We start from the raw sequence: 11,168 nt of genomic DNA, 5'->3' as shown, positions 1-11,168 counted from the left end.
CCTAGGGCTCAGACTCAGGAGATATGGAATATCAACAACAAGCAGAGATTGGCTACTTCATGCCCCGATGAGAAAGAGCTAATTAGGGCTAATTCATTCCATATTCTTATAAACCTATAGAGGACGATGGAAGACAACTAATAATACAAAAAGATGATAGTCCGATAGATAGATGCAATTGAAGAAAGAGTAGGAAAGGTATTTTGCTAATTCATATAAGAAAACAGGAGGGTCTTACTACAATACCTAGACACAATACATATACTACAACTAGAGGAGAAGCGTTCTACCTAACTCTTTATCCTCATTGGACTGAAGGATTTCGCAAAAGAGGAGCTAACCCTACTCATGCTAGCTCCCTATTCCAAGCCTTACTACATGAGGTAGCTTGCTTACTCTTCTCTTGCCTGAGAGTGAGAGATCTTATTTGATATTAGGCATTCGAGCTTGCTCTATCCGACGCTTACCGACAAGAGAGAGAGAAAGAGCTCTTAGTCGCTCGTCGCTTACCGACAACATGAGCTCCAGAACCACAAGGATTATCCTCAAGCCAGTTCATAAGATTCGGGGGGAGATAATTAATCCAAGAGCTTGTTGACTGTGCTGATTTAAGCCTTTTTTTTTATTCTTTTTTCAGGGGCCAAGTGCTGGACGTCTATAGCCTGGCTCCAGAGTGTCCTGAGCGTCATCAGGTTAACTGAAAACCCACAGGGTCAATCAAGCTGGATGCGGTTAACTTTTGCACCATCACTTGTGCCTGCGACATACAGGGGCCTGTTGTGCTCTGTAGTCCCCTGTAGTTGATCTATTTCGCAGAAAGTGAATACATGAGAAAGACTAGAGACCCAGCTGGTAAATGATGGCCGGGTTTACTTGCTTGGAGAAGGTTTCAATTGACTACATGAGGAAATTGAATGCCCAAAACCCTCACACGCCTTACACCTTGTAGGAGTCCACTCAAATTCAGCGTGAATGGTAATCCAATTCCCATCCGCACACTCATCGGATTCTTTTATTGGATGCAGTAAACGAAACTTATCAACATGCTAGGCGACCGCACTAGCTATATAACTCAGACCGGTAGAAGTTCAAAACTCTAGGGGAACATGAAAGAGTATAACCCGTCTTCCACTCTTCTTTCTTTTGATTTGACTTCTTTCCGGGCGAAAACGGATAATTTGATAGAATCCCGTCAATCTTTCGAAAGGGAAGTGCATGGGAGTGGGATGGAACTGGCGATGCACCGAATCTTTCAGAAGAGAGGACGTAGAAGGGCAGATCTGGGGAATCCGTATGGAATCCAATCCAGTGAAGGAGGTCAAGAGAAGAGGGCTAGTGATCATCCTATCTCTGAAGTAGTCGGCTTTTTTTCAACGAATTTCTTCATTCTTTCAGCCCTTCTATTGTATTGAATCTACTCTGATCTGGATTCCATTCTCGTCTTTGCAAGCGGAAGGACAGATCTCGAATTCTGAACTTGATGAACTGCTTTCGCCCCCTTACCTGTGTATCCCGGCTACCCTGCATCAGGACTACCAGCACCGCCAGCTGCAGAAGGAATTTGAGTAGCAGTAGCGGATCGAGATGCAGTCCCTCTTCAAGAGCTCTTACGCTAAAGGGTGTTTTCTAAGTAGCCAAGGAAGGGAGTAAGAAGGGGTCAACCAACCATGAATAGGGTTTTCTCGTCGTACTGACACCTCGCTGGTACCGAGGACAAAGGCGTGCTGAAAGAAACAAATGGCTTTCCGGAACCCTCTTCTAGCCATGGAGAGTGCCCTGTAAGCCAGTAATTGGAATACTTTTTCTAGGGCCAGTTAGAGATTTTCTTTCTAGTTAGATCAGTTCTGGAAGTGAGCAAGCAAGCTAGACACGAAAACTAAGGATAGACGCACTGGGATAGCAAGCAAGTTTGTTGAAAGAGGGGCAGATCACTCCTAAAAGCAGCCTATACGATACCACCATTTTGCCAAGAGGATCGGTAACGATGAACATTTGTTCCCATCAAATGAAACTTCCTTCCTGCTTAAGGCACTAGTTCGGATGGAAACCCTGCTCAGGCGGGTGGCCTAGCTAACAAAGCTATCCCTCAGAATCATAAATAGCAGCATTCCTTTCTTTTCTTGCCTTTGAGTTGATTACCGCCCTTTTTTATTCTTGCTTTTGTGGCGTGCTTTCGCACATAAGATAAAAGGTTGCTTTTAGCTGAAAAGATTGAGCCGCCCCCTACCCTAAGTCATTGCATTGATAAAGATGAGTGCCCTGGTTCCGGATGTCTTGCTTTGAATAAAACTAGTTGATGAACCAAGCACTGGAGGAGACTTTACTTCTGATCCTAGTTTTATTTTCTATGGCGGTAGAGGAATAAAGAGACTAAAGAGAGTATCCTTTTGCTCCCCCTCTCCCTTAAAGCGGAGTTCCATCTAATAATAAACAGTATGGGCTCCGATCGAGATATGCCTTCTCGGACAAAGGAACCTAAGAAACTACTATGTTCAAGCCCGGGGTAGCTGTTGAAGTGACTGATTCTGAAAGAGAACCCTAAAAAGGGAAGGGCGCAGATCGACCAGTTGGCAGAGAATTGGTAGGAAAGGGCTGCAGCCGGGGGAATTTGAGTACTTTTGGCTGGTTCTTTTTAGTGCCCACAACTATTCTCAAGATAGAATGTATCAGGCAGGAGCATGTTGTTCGCTGTTTGCATCTCTTGTTCGAATGCCAGTGAGGCCTTCTAATACCCCTCGTGATGAATCCAAAACGGATTGGAAATATCTACGTCTATCAAAGTGAGTTCAGTTTTATTTCGAATTTCTGAATAGTATACCCGCATTTCGGCTAAATAGCTAGAGGAATACCAGTTGCGGGGTCTACTCCTGGTGTTAGAGCACCCACTAGCGCCACGGAACCCCCTCTTCTGCTGCTGTCTGTGAAGAAAGAGGCTAAGCCAAACAGATCCTAGGTAGCTGGATTTGATTGTATTGCTATTCCATTGCCTTTTAAGCTATTGTTTTGGACTTTCTGTGTCTGACTCATAACAATCTTAAACTAAAGATTTAAAGCCCCTGGCTGGTCTCTGATCGAATCCATCTTTCTATTGATCGAATGAGTAACCTACCACTATCAAACACCTCCTTTCCTCAGGTCAAAAAAGGAGCTAGAAAGCTCTCATCCTTCGGAAGCGTAAAGGGAATCGGAGACAGCCAAAGGCCTTTTTCAGTTTAATGTCTTGACTCCCGTGGTAAAGCCCCTGAACGAGCTTTCTAGATAGCTTCTATGCCATTCTGTTGAAAACTAATATCCAGGAGGTAACTTAATTGGAGAATTTAGGTCTCTGCTAGCCCAGCTCTCTTGTCCCAATGATAGGGCGGAGCCGGAGAAAGCTCCCCGAAAAAGACGGATTCCGCTCTGCGGTTGATGAGGAATAGCAGTCACGACCTCGAGTTGTCTCTACTGATGTGGGTCATCGCGGTGATAGGACCGATTCTTTTATCCTTCTGCGCTACAACGAGACTCCTTCCCTCTTGGCATTCCCGATCTGGCTTTTGCATTAGTAACTCTTTAATATACGGACATTAAAGTAAGTATAACATATAATTAGTACCAAATCGTAAGACTAGGCTATATTCTAATTCACTTATTACACACTCAGCTCGGCGAACTCATCCAGAAGAGAAGAAAAAAGAGAGCGATCTACTGGCTTAGCTCGAGAAAGCACTGGCTGAGCTCTTCCTTTCGCCTAGTTCAATAATAAAATACCTCGATATTATTCATCCAACCAAAGAAAGCAAACGAAACCTGCCTACTCATATTCGGATATGTTTAGCAATCTAAAGAAAGATGCTCTTGAAAGCTCCTCTGAATACCAAAAGGTTTCCCCGTTCGGCCAAAGGCGAGGAAAGAAGGCTCCAGATAGCTAGATTCATTGTATGGCCGGGCATTTCTACACTTAGCGTTAGCGGAGGAGATGTAAAGGCATCCCATCTAAAGCTTTATGCATAGCTTTTAGCTTCTCCAGCAAAAGACTAGTATCCTATGGCAGCTCATCCCGAAGAATCAAAATAGAGGTCTGCCTTGGCATTTCACTTCCCAAAGTAAGTAGGCGAACCACTTTACGCTTTCTATTTAGAAGAAATTCCAATGCTTATACAGCTCAACGGGAGCTTCAAACCGAGGTGGGTAATTCGAAGATGCTATTGACTCAGACTTTGCATCCGCTAAATCCAATAACGGGGAAGGTTACTCACTTAGTGCAAAGCACGGAGGTTCTGGAAGAAGTGTGGTTACATACTTAAATTCCACTTTTTAACCTAAAAAAGACTTTAAAAAGGACGTTTGGGACCCGAAGCAACAAACGCCTTACCAGGGATATATTCTCAAACTAACAGCTTCAAGATAAAGGGGATGCGCTCTCGGATGAAGAACTTGAGGCAACGGCCAGAGGTAGTTGACTAGCTTGGAGATAGGCAGAGGCAGCTTGTTTACTACTTAGTGATTCCAGGGCCGAAAACCTCGCTCTTGAAGTGAGTCCTCTTCCTTTAGTGGGAGGAAGAGTTATAGTTCAAGCTACCTGAGCTAACTGCTTTTCACTCGAATTCAACTTCACTGCTCTTAGAGCGAGAAGAGGAAAACCCCTCTCTCGAATGAAGAGGAGGGCAGCTTCGGCGGGACCTAATTCAGGAGCAAAGGTGGAAAGGGAAAGACTTACTACGTTCATGCTCCGCCCCCGTGGTTCACTCACTCTCTTTCAGCGCTTTCTTCAAGCAATGATGCGATGATAAAACGCGGAGAAATAGAAACAAAAAAACAAGCAAGACACTCTAAGAACAAACAGTCTTTGTAAGTTTCGCCTACATATAAAAAAAAGGAATAGGCATTGAAGAGAGTCAGCATAGAAAGACAATCAGAAAGAAGATAAGCATTTGGCATACACTTTTGGCAAAGAAATGTAACATCCACCCCTCCCCTTAACCACACGGTCTCGTGCATATCAAATCACTCGGGTACAGAGAGACGGAGGCGGGGAGGTAACCATTCGCTCGCCATGTGGAATTACTGTTCTTTCTTTAAGAGCCCTTTCCTTTTCGTTTCTCTCAACATAAGAAATTTCATAGGAAATAAATCAGTGACAGCCCCGTATACTATGCAAAGGCAAAAAGTACGAAGTACGAGAAGGGGCAAGGGTCTGTCTTGGGTTCAATTCCCAAAGCTCCTATGTGGCGAAGTCATAAAATCGAAAATTAGTTGTCAGAGTTACCGTGCAAAATAATTTAATTCCAATCTACGATGACGGTGCAAAATCCGTGAGTCCCGAGGCTGCTACAATGAAAAAAATCGTAGGTATTCTTTCGGGTTGCCCGTTCGGAGGATCAGTGGGAACAAATAGCCACGCATATGGCTGAATGGATTTCTCCTGATTCGACCTGTAATGAGCTCTCATTAAAAAAGGTTTTAGGACGGCTGGAAAATGCGACAGATGAGGAGTTTAATAGGGAACTCAGGCTTACAATTTTGGAATAATACGTCTGGAAATGCATTTAAAAGGAAATGCATTTTTGCATTCCGATCTATAAAAAAGCGAGTAAGTAAACTGCCGCCGCATGCTATCCATGAAAATAGACTACTACCAGCGGAAGGGCCGCTTTTTCTTCTTCGAATGATTCTGTTTTTTCCGTTAGAGGATATTCTGATGGAACTGGTGCCAATGATTGATAACATCGTAGAGTAGAGCAAGCTTTCCCCTTTTTATATTCGTATAGAAATTTTAGGACATTCCGGTACGAGGTTGTCATTGCAGCATATGCCTCCACGGGCTCAAAGTGACAGGTATTTCATGGGCTATCCGCTCGGGTCTGAAATTAGGGCTTTTTCGTTTTGCAGGTGTCGTATGACCCAAAAAAGTCTTTATATTAGCAGCCCCAACCATTACAACATAGGGGCTCGGAAGTTTCGTTTAGACCCGTTCCAAGGACATTATCTTTAATCTTCCTCCCTTCAACAAAAGCAGACTCGGCGGGATCGAATGCTTTCCCGGTCGAGGTTCAGTACATCCGGGTTCTCAGCTCGATTTTCTCTCTGTATCCACCTTTAGTCGGTATTCAGGGTTCCATTCTTGATGTATCTACTATTTAAGTTCCTTCTGATCTATCTACTGTAGGTTCAATCCCCGGTCATTCTATCTTTAGTGAGGGGACGAGTCATCTTGCTCGACATCATGGGATCGCGCTTTCATTAACGGGCTGCTTACTCCGAATTGGGATATATAATTAGCCCAAGCAAGACAAGGCAAATTGAGGTGCGGTGACGCGAAGATCGGTACTTTTTTTCTTCCTTTCCTTATTGTGTGCCTTTTCGGGTCTTCTTGGTCAAGCTGACTGACTGGCGTGCTAATGAGGCTTTGGAAGAGCGAAGACTTTCTGACTGGCTAATCTTATGATTGATGGTTCCGATGGACAATACGACTTGGAATTCCCATCAGAAGCTAAGAACGGTAAGCCGTCAGGTCAAAGTACGTATTTGAGGATTGCCTCTCCATGACAGATGGCTTCCTCCTCATTTTCCAATAACAAATTCAAATAGGCTTGACCCTCCCAAACCGATTGTTATTTTATCGTTTTCGTATCTTGCTTTCTTGCAGTCTGGAATTGTTATTGAACTGGTTTAATCTGGTATTGTTAGTAGGAAGTGGTGATAGATAGCAGGAGGCTTACTTACCCGATTCCTTTCTGATGGCGGTCCAAAGAGGAGCTAGCAGAACAATCGACACAAGAGAGGAGAGGAGAGGGTAACGAAGTAGCTCGACTGAAAGGAGAGGGCAAACTATCTCAAGGAGACGACCAAAGGAAGAGCCCCTGCAAGAAAGGCAAAAAGTGCAGAACTGAATGATCAAACTGATGCTTCTACGCAGAAGAAGAGAGAGAGAGAAGGCACGAAAGCTGGCCGAGAAGAGAGGCCCGACCATGGATAGGCGTAACCTTTGGCATGAGATTTATCAACTAAGCCTGGCTATTTGCACCCCTTGGCTTAAGGTGGCGGTAAGCTTACCCACTCCGTTGTCTTAGCATGAATAATTCTTGATTCAGCTCCAGACCGGAATTAGACCTACTCTCGTTCATAAGGGTAGCCTCCTTTGTTAAACTACCCTGGCTTAACTTGGAAAGCTTCCAGGGCATCTCTAACGCGCTATGCTGCGACTGTAGCTAAAGCGAGTGCTTACCTTTCCGCTGGAACCTTCTCCCGGTTTTTGTTTACGAGAATAAAGATAAGTGTGTACGATACCGCTTTCAAGCTCAAGCTTCTCGGGCGGCAGAGTTCTTCCGCAAATCTATATATCTTCCTTCTGTCTGTTCATCAAAATCAATATCTGTCCGATTGCGCTGTGGATTCAAAAAATATATAAAAAAGAAACTTTTTAAACATGCTTCACTTTTCTTTTTAAAGAAGTAAAGCGGGTATCGAAGCAAGGGAAATCCAAAAACGGAGGAGACGGTTTCGAGTAATCCCATGGGTAATCAATAGACCAAAGACACTTTGTTGAAAGCCGGTCTCCAGTAGTGTTTGCACATGCATTTCCTCAACTAGAAAACTATCAATCCACTCTCATTCATGCATCAGGCTTGTGGTAGGCCTCTATGGGATCAGTTCCATTCGTAGCTAGTAGAAATGCAATTTTTGACTCTTGCGTCTTCTATTCGTGCTTCTTCACCTTTTCACTCTTACTAAAAAAGCTAAAAGGGTGCTCCGGTTGATCCCCAAGCGTTTGATCTCGTACAGTCCGTCGCTTCTTTTGGGGTGGCAGCCAGCGCGGATACTTTTTTATTTTATAAGATAAGATCGAGTGACTTCCCCGCGTATAGTATAAAGGGAGGTAGCAATGGAATCCGGGCAGCCCCTACCAAAAAAAATGAAAGAGTGTTGTGTGAGTACCAAGAGTTGTATATCCAAGTACAGATGCTATGGAAGCAGCATAGCTAGTTGGTTTACCATAACTATTAAGGGCTGCTAGGTGAATCCCTAAAGTAGATTAGTTCGATCAGCAACACCTGTCTCCGCAGCACCAGGACCAATACAATACCTCGTTTTTACCCAGAACCTGTCTCTGCAGCATTGGAACCAAGATCGGGCTTGGCATAGTTGCAGTACGAGTTTCCCGGTCTATTTAACTAACTGAAGCTAGCCGGGATCGAGAGCTTTCTTATCATGCGGCTCTTGGATCAAAAAGAGGCTACTGGACCAAGGCTTAAACTGCCGGGCACGGACGAGCTAGCTGGGCGAAGGGATTCAGAAGACCGAGTCAAGCGACTAAAGCGACTACCATACATAGAGCTGGAAGCTGCACTAGTGGACGAAGAAGTAACTAAAGCCTGAACTGGATGTGGAAACGAAACTGTACAGGAAGAAGAATCGCCCTACTTTATTACATTACGGCCTTTCCCTCTTGGAATGAGCATAGCACTGTAACCCCTCTAAAGAGGAAGAGAGTGTAATGCAGTTGTAGCCTTTTCATTATTATATTCTTTAGGATTCCTCGAAAGAAGCGCGGCTTTTCGTGATATAAAAACTCTCCCCGGTTAGGGAGGCTTTCGGTCTTTCGGTTAAGCTGTTAGTACTTATAGTCAATGTTTCTAATCTGGATGAGTGAAACAAGGGATCAAAGCGTCGAGGCGCGAAGTCTTTAAGATCGGATGCAATTCTGAAGCTGGTACATGCTGCACTGGTCCATGTTTCTGGCAGGCCTGGAATCTCTTAGCATATTAAAAGAAATCGGACAAGATGGTTGGCCAGTAATGGCCATGCCTTCTGATCAGCCAACGCATTTTATGCCCTGCTTGATGTGATCCACATACTATACTCCATCATGGACTTGAAACATAATTTTTTCGGCTTCTTGCTCACTCACACACCTGAGGAGCAGTCCGTCCTTTCCACGCCGATACAATATCCCGAAAATCAAAGCATAATTCAAAGCTTGTTGTTTTACTGACCTGGGCCCTGGGTCGAACCAAGCTTAAAAGGCTCTATAACGGCCTCCTTTAACCACGAGGAATGTTGATGAAGATCTTGATTCGAAGTGCTTTAGTGAAATTCACATCTCGGGAATACTTTTCGATACGAGCTACTGTACTCTTCTCTGATCTACGACCTTCACTATTAGTTTCTAGTAAGTAAGTCTCCTTATGCTACCCAGAAGCTCTTAACTCCCTCCTGATTATCGTTGTTAGTTTTACCTAGGAAAAAGCTGCACTAATGGGATAGTAATCTTAAAGATATTATGCTACCCTCTCTTCTTCGAGTAGAGCTACTTCTATTACCTGGGGGGAACTCCTTCTTAACGACCTCTTCGCCCTCTTGAAGTAAGCCTTCTCTAAGCCCTCCAGATGCTAGACAGATTCCTTCTCTTTCTCTCTACGGGATAGGATTGAACTTGATGGCTCGACCACCGGTAAAGTAAGACTATCAAGCTTTCCCACAGGGATAGGAGAAAGAAGAAGGAAGGAGCGGGTGGGCGGAACCGAGCTTTACTTACTATTAGTGAAGGGCGTAGAGACCGCTTTAGGCTAGCTTATGGGTTACTTATGGGAGTGCTCTCTCAAGAATTAATCAGGAGTCGTTCGCACATAGCCTGTTTAGCTTGAACTTCCTGCTTGAGAACTCGTTAGTCGTTCGCTAAGCTTCCTGGGACGCTGGTCGAGCTACTTTCCTCTTCCTCTCCCTTTGGTCTTGCTTTTAAGTCTTCCTTATGCAGGTTATGAATTCAAGCCTCAGAAGACTTGGCAGAGCAGGAATCAGCAGAACCGGATGAACCCTCAAAAGACTTGGCAGAGCAGGAATCAGCCCCTGTCGGCTAAGGCTTGTTGCCAAGGTCGAGTATGAGGGGGGCTCTGCCCTCCTTTGGCCTTTGGCGGTTGCAAATCCATCTTGTCTTTAACTGACTTGGTTTTGGGAGCCCCATCTTTGTGGTGACAGACTTCTTTTACACTTATCAATGCGAAATATAATCAAAATAGATCAGCGGCAGATGCCAATTCTCAGGATTGAAAGTAGCTAAATCCGCTATAGGGCAGAACTCCAGATCTACGAATAGAAGCGGGCAAGCACCTTTAACAAGCAAGTAGCTAGCTTCCAACTTACTTAACAGCAAGGAATTCCAAAGCTGCTTAACTAAAAGGTCAATCAAAACGAGGGTCCGGAGGAGAATCATAAAAGCGGGAGTTGAGTATGGCTTCGAATGAGCCCGCATTCCAGATAGAAATTCCCGACCTATTGTTTTTCTGGAAAGACGTCCCTCGCGCTGGAGAGCACGGTCGTTAACTGCCTCTCCGCTTCCCCCGTGCTTGTACTTGCAACAGCGAAGAAAGCAGACCCATTAAGTGACTCCTGAAGACTAAAAGAATGGATTGATGGTTGAACTTGACTCGAACACGTGTTTACCATTTCGTAATCGTTGATAAACCCGGTTGAAGAATCGCATTCTGCAGTTGACTAAAAATGTGGAATCGGTTATGATAGCCTTTCTATTTATGCGGGTTGGTGGATAAGCCCTTTCCCCTAATTAGTAAGTCCGCGGGGAGATAATTCCACATTTGGAAGTGAGGGAAGGGTTGAATGCGTTATATCATGCTCTTCATCCCTTTGATCGAAAGCCAATTCTTGCCGTCCTACACCCCCAGTCATTAACCAGGTCTGCATCAAGATAGATTCGGTTTTCTCTCTTTCAAAACCTTTGGCGGTACTAATCGTCACCTCACTCTTTCTTCTTTTTTTCGGTATGCGGTATGCCGCTCCACAAGCAAGGAGCATCCAGCCTAGATTTATCTGTCTTGATGGATTTCCTGGATTGCCTGGAACTGAGAAAGACTATAAAAAAGCCCTCATAAAGTGCCTTTTTTCTACCGCTGCGCCTTACTCTTTGCATTCAAATCTGTAGCTGGACGATTAGATGGATGCAAAAGGGCGACGTCGAGGCATGTGCGAGAAGCTCTATTTCAAAGCTTAGGCGGTCAACCCTCGAAAGGAGGAAGTCTAGGAAGCCACTCACGGCTCTTAGCATGCTGTTTTCTTACTCGACTCGATAGTGGTGGGAATGCAAAGACATCCTAAACCAGCTTCCCGGTAGACCCTATTTCCATTTCGTCGAGAAAGAACTATTCTATGACAGCTCAAGTGAAGAAGGTGTA

The sequence above is a fragment of the Prunus mume genome, linkage group LG8, assembly GCF_029339155.1.
Source record: "Prunus mume cultivar Tortuosa linkage group LG8, ASM2933915v1, whole genome shotgun sequence".
Lineage (NCBI taxonomy): Eukaryota > Viridiplantae > Streptophyta > Magnoliopsida > Rosales > Rosaceae > Prunus > Prunus mume.
The sequence above is the reverse complement of the archived record's forward strand: the minus strand, read 5'-3'. Positions refer to the sequence as shown.